Below are 5,836 nucleotides of genomic sequence, written 5' to 3' on the forward strand. Positions count from 1 at the left end.
CTTACCATTAGTGGAGGATGACGCAACTTCATTAGTTAGGGGCATCTTAACTAAGTTAATACTTTACACAACAAAATACAATACAGTTTTACAAGTACCGCTTCTCTTGTGGTGCGCCGTCTGCTCTGTTGATCCGCGTCGTCCCGCGCTGCTCCGCGCTCTCTTTGTGCCCGCGTTGTCCCGCGCTGCTCCGCGCTGTCTCTGCGCCCGCGCTGTTCCGCGCTGCTGCGATGCGCCGGCCGCCGCTCTGCTGGGCTGTGCCGACCCCGTCGCTCTCCTCGGCTGCCGCTGCTACGGCTGCTGCCGCTTCTGCTGCTGCTCGGCCCGGACCCTCGGACTCGAACGCTGGCTGCTCAGGTACCTCCGTGCCTCGTCGCTCCTCGTCGCGCTGCCGCTGTCCTGCGTTGCCCTGCACCCGCGAGGACTACCTTTCTGGACTCTGACGTACTGGTGCTACAAATGCTGAAAGTTGCGAGTCGCCACAACTTCCTGCCAATTGCCACAGTCGCTGTAGCAAAATCTAATGGCTCCTACCTCCTATTTCCCTATGCGCCTTTGTGATAACCCCACACCTGGCACCAAAAAGTTTTTATTTATGTCGCGTCCCAAGCGTGGGTATTGCGAGGGATTGAGCGACACGGTTCGTGGATGGGATTTAGCCGGTTGACCTTAGTGAGAGGGAGACTTTTTGATCTGGCTTAGATGTAGAAATCCATTGTGTGAAGGTACTAGGCTAGGAAGCGGGTAGGATTAAAGTCTTGATAACTTTAACAAATTGCAGTTTATTCTAAATGAATACAGCTCACCCTAACTGCGCGGTGATTGCATTCACAGGAAGGCCAAGTCTAATACTGAGACGGTGACTGACTCCACCGTTCCGACTGCCTACTAGAAGCTCTGCAATATTTCTAACACCCTACGTTAGAGTCCCGCGGCTACGCCCTGGCGCGCTCCAGCGACTATCTCCGACTGCCTGCTTACAGCCCGTCCCTCAGCCCATGTCGGCTGCTGCTATCACGCTCTAACTACTCGACCCGACCAGACAAGACCCGACAAGACCCTCAGAGCGGCGTGCTCTCGGATTTTGTTAGCGTGTCCCCTTCGACCCCGCCAGCACTTGGCATGACGTAGCGTCGAAGGCAACTTGTCCTTATTTGGTATCGTTAAAGCATTGTTGTTGCTATTGTTCTTCAGAGGCTGAGTGGAGGGATAGAGGCGCCTCTTCCTATATGGTCAAGCACTGCGTCCTGAGCCCTTCATTGGCTCCTCGTGACGTAGCGCTGTCCCCACCAAGGGCCCTCTTTCTTTCTCTCTCCATTCCCAGACCTCTCTCTCTCTAGCCAGGAATGCATCTATTTATACTCCTTACTTGATTGCTTATCATGAGTCCCTGCACAGACCTTCGTTTGTATCTTCTGGCTGCTTACTTTCTTATCAAGCACCCAGCTGCCCAGCAGTTTGAGTGCCGCCTCGGCTGACCCTTCGGCCACGCCTGGCGTCCAGCGCTACAACTTTAACTTCTGCCTACGTACTATTCTCAAGGTACTGCAATTAGACTTGGCTTCTTCCTGCGGTTACAACAAAATGCTTGCCACAATTACCTGCGGAGCGTCTCGTGTCGACTCTGCCTGTAGCATTAGCATTCCATCTCTTGGGAAGGCTCAGAGTCAACAAATGGGAATCTATGGATAATAGTATGCACAGACTACTTCACCAATTATGCTGTTCGTAAAGCTGTACCCAATACCGAAACCCTGGAAACTGCCAAGTTCATTGCAGAAGTTATCATTTTGAAACAGAAGTACTTCATGTATTGATCTCTAATCGTGTGAAAATTTCCCAGTCGAGATATGTCTCATAGGTAATTTCTCATTGTGACATCACCCTCAGGATGACAACTTCCTACCATCCACAGAATAATGGCCTCACAGAACGCTTTAACAAGACTTTGGCATATATGCTTTCAGTTCATTTTGGTGTCAGAGAGATTGGAATACAAAACTGCTGATGATGACATCCCCCTACGCCGGCCGGTGTGGACAAGCGGTTCTAGACGCTTCAGTCTAGAACCGCGCGACCGCTACGTTCGCAGGTTCGAATCCTGCCTCGGGCATGGATGTGTGTGATGTACTTAGGTTAGTTAGGTTCAAGTAGTTCTAAGTTCTGGGGGACTGATGACCACCGATGTTAAGTCCCATAGTGCTCAGAGCCATTTGAACCATTTGAAATTTCCCCTACAGCACAGCGGCGCAAGACATTATAAGCTCCATTATTTTCTTTCTGCTCCAGTGTCCAAGCCAAAACAGAATTGGGCGTAATGCTTCCATTTAATCAGATGATACCCAAGATGACTACATGAGACACCTCATCACTAGGACCGAAGTAGCAAGGCAGTTGGAAACATATCTACATCTACATCTACATTTACACTCCGCAAGCCATCCAACGGTGTGTGGCGGAGGGCACTCTACGTGCCACTGTCATTACCTCCCCTTCCTGTTCCAGTCGCGTATGGTTCGCGGGAAGAACGACTGTCTGAAAGCCTCCGTGCGCGCTCTAATCTCTCTAATTTTACATTCGTGATCTCCTCGGGAGGTATAAGTAGGGGGAAGCAATATATTCGATACCTCATCCAGAAACGCACCTCTCGAAACCTGGCGAGCAATCTACACCGCGATGCAGAGCGCCTCTCTTGCAGAGTCTGCCACTTGAGTTTATTAAACATCTCCGTAACGCTATCACGGTTACCAAATAACCCTGTGACGAAACGCGCCGCTCTTCTTTGGATCTTCTCTATCTCCTCCGTCAGACCGATCTGGTACGGATCCCACACTGATGAGCAATACTCAAGTATAGGTCGAACGAGTGTTTTGTAAGCCACCTTCTTTGTTGATGGACTGCATTTTCTAAGCACTCTCCCAATGAATCTCAACCTGGTACCCGCCTTATCAACAATTAATTTTATATGATCATTCCACTTCAAATCGTTCCGCACGCATACTCCCAGATATTTTACAGAAGTAACTGCTACCAGTGTTTGTTCCGCTATGATATAATCATACAATAAAGGATCCTTCTTTCTATGTATTCGCAATACATTACATTTGTCTATGTTAAGGGTCAGTTGCCACTCCCTGCACCAAGTGCCTATCCGCTGCAGATCTTCCTGCATTTCGCTACAATTGTCTAATGCTGCAACTTCTCTGTATACTACAGCATCATCCGCGAAAAGCCGCATGGAACTTCCGACACTATCTACTAGATCATTTATATATATTGTGAAAAGCAATGGTCCCATAACACTCCCCTGTGGCACGCCAGAGGTTACTTTAACGTCTGTAGACGTCTCTCCATTGATAACAACATGCTGTGTTCTGTTTGCTAAAAACTCTTCAATCCAGCCACACAGCTGGTCTGATATTCCGTAGGCTCTTACTTTGTTTATCAGGTGACAGTGCGGAACTGTATCGAACGCCTTCCGGAAGTCAAGAAAAATAGCATCTACCTGGGAGCCTGTATCTAATATTTTCTGGGTCTCATGAACAAATAAAGCGAGTTGGGTCTCACACGATCGCTGTTTCCGGAATCCATGTTGATTCCTACATAGTAGATTCTGGATATGGACGAGGACGCTCTAGAGAAAGACCAAAAGGCAACCAAGGAGACGGATCTTTAGGTCTGTGCAGAGAATGAGATCATCGCAATAGTTAGTAAAGCACTATTACTTGCTGTACCGTGTCCTTCGTCGCTTGTCGGACGTCACATACGACGGATTTTCATCTTTCATCAAGCAATCAGAAGCACAGAGATGTCGTCCACATCCTCCATATCAGTTCCTACTATAGTGCAAAGGCGCAAATCGACGGTTGGAGATTCAAGGATACTGAAGACCAACCCGACGATCGAAAGGCTTCGACAGGAGAGGCTGCCATCGAATCTGATAGCGGATATAACAACGTGACCCGAACGCGAGGATCCACCAGTGCCGCCACACGAAGTACTACTGACGAGTTCCATATCCATGGTGCTGCAGTCGGCTCCACCGAGGGCTTCTGAAACAGCGGGTCTCAGTTTCGTTAGGACAGGAGCAACGGCGCAAGCTGCGGTGCATGTGGTGTGGTGTAGTGGTTAACGTCGTTGACTGGCTTATTGTGGGAAGCTGCCTCACATTTGCCCATCAGCAATTACTTGTTATTTCGTATTTATCATTTCTGGAAAGTTCTTGAAACATTTTGTGTTTGTAGCTTTTGTAAATCTGGAATATTCGATGGTTCTACAAATACAAGCATTCTGGAACAGTCGACGTTTGTATAAATAACTGTTCTCCATTCAGGAAATTAGTTCCCTTTTGGCTGTACGTTGGTGGCTGCAACAAATGTGCTTCCAGTTCCATGTGTTGTGCTTGATTCGAGACCCTGCCTCCGTATTTGGACCTGTTATTTCAACGTGTCAGTATTATACGTAGTAAAACATCTTAAATATGTATTTTTGAAATTGCAGAGTCATTTTTCTGGTGCTTCGTTATTGAATGTAACATGGCTCACTAACGCTAGTTAATAGTACTCTCTAGCATTCACTGTAGTGCTGGTTTTGAGCGTCCATGTAATTGTACATTTGAAAATGGTGCCTGACAGCAAGGTTTTTTGTGAAAATGGTGAGTTAGGAAGAGACTTACTCTTCTTGGAATTCTAAGCAGGCTGTGACTTGTGATCCCGTATAGAAGGCACATAGGTGATTGTGGCATTTAGTGGCTGAAAACTCCTGTGATTAACCTGAATCAAACAATTGTACTGCAGCTTATCATTGTCACCCATACCCTCTTTTTAGCGTGTTGTAGATGTCTTATCAGCAGCACAAGAGTGAGAAAAACAACAAGTGAAAGACGACATCGGGATGATTTTCAGCTGTGAAAGGAATTTTTTTATTTTATTGTTCTCATTAAATATCGGTTTTCTAACGGGTTTGATGCGGCCCGCCACGAACCCCTCAGCTGTCAGCGTTCCCACCTCTTCATCTCGGAGTACCACTTGCAACCTACGAGTTCAATTATTTGCGGGATATACCTAAATCTCTGTCTACCTCTACAGCTTTTACCGTCTACAGCCCCCTCTAGTACTATGGATGCGATTCTCCGATGTCATGACAGATGTTCTGTCATACTCTCCCTTCCTATTGTCACTGTTTTCCATATATTTCTTACCTCGCCGATTCTGCTGAGAATTTCTCCATTCCTTACCTTATGAGTGCAGCTAACTTTCAACAATCTTCTGTAGCTCTTTATCTCAAATTCTGCTATTTTGTTCTGATCCGATTTTCCCACAGTACATGACTCACTACCATACAGTGTTGTGCTCCAAAAGTACTTTCTCCGAAATATCTGGCTCACATTAAATCAATGTTTGATACTAGTAGATTTCTCGTAGCCAGAATGTCCTTTCCGACCGTGCTAGTCTGCTTTTTAAGTCCTTCTTGCTCCGTCCGTCAAGAGTTGTTTTGCTGCATAGGTAGCAGAATTTCTTAACTTCTTCTAGTTCGTAATTTTCTCACTGTCTTCATTTCTGCAGTTCTCATTACTTCCTGGTTTCTTTGATATACTCTCAGTCCATATTCTGTACTCATTATACTGTTCATTACAGTCAGCACCTCACGTAATTCTTCACTTTCACTGAGGATAGCAATGTCATAGGGGAATTTTATCATCGGTATCCCTTCGCTTAAAATTTTAGTCCGCTTTTGAACCTTTCTTATATTTCTCTCATTGCTTCTTCCAGGTGTAGACTGAACGGTAGAGGTGAAGCACTACATCTCTGTCTTTCACCCTTTTTAATCCGAGCAC

Source organism: Schistocerca americana, chromosome 4 (genome assembly GCF_021461395.2).
Source record: "Schistocerca americana isolate TAMUIC-IGC-003095 chromosome 4, iqSchAmer2.1, whole genome shotgun sequence".
Lineage (NCBI taxonomy): Eukaryota > Metazoa > Arthropoda > Insecta > Orthoptera > Acrididae > Schistocerca > Schistocerca americana.